Here is a 372-nt window from a genome sequence, read left to right as displayed (position 1 = left end):
TTTTTTTTTCTCAATTTCTTGGTGTACCAAAAGATGTCTGTTTCTTTTGTTTTTTGTTTTTTTCTCAATTTCTTGGTGTACAGGGAAAGATGTATGTTTTCTTTTGTTTTTTGTTTTTTTTCCTCAATTTGTTGGTGTACCGGAAAAGATGTCTGTTTTCTTTTGTTTTTTGTTTTTTTTTCTCAATTTCTTGGTGTACCGGGAAAGATGTCTGTTTTCTTTTGTTTTTTGTTTTTTTTCTCAATTTCTTGGTGTACAGGGAAAGATGTCTGTTTTCTTTTGTTTTTTGTTTTTTTTTTTCTCAATTTCTTGGTGTACCGGGAAAGAAGTATGTTTTCTTTTGTTTTTTGTTTTTTTTTTCTCAATTTCTTG

Source organism: Penaeus vannamei, chromosome 23, assembly GCF_042767895.1.
Source record: "Penaeus vannamei isolate JL-2024 chromosome 23, ASM4276789v1, whole genome shotgun sequence".
In the NCBI taxonomy this organism is placed as follows: Eukaryota; Metazoa; Arthropoda; class Malacostraca; order Decapoda; family Penaeidae; genus Penaeus; species Penaeus vannamei.
This window is presented reverse-complemented; position numbering follows the sequence as displayed.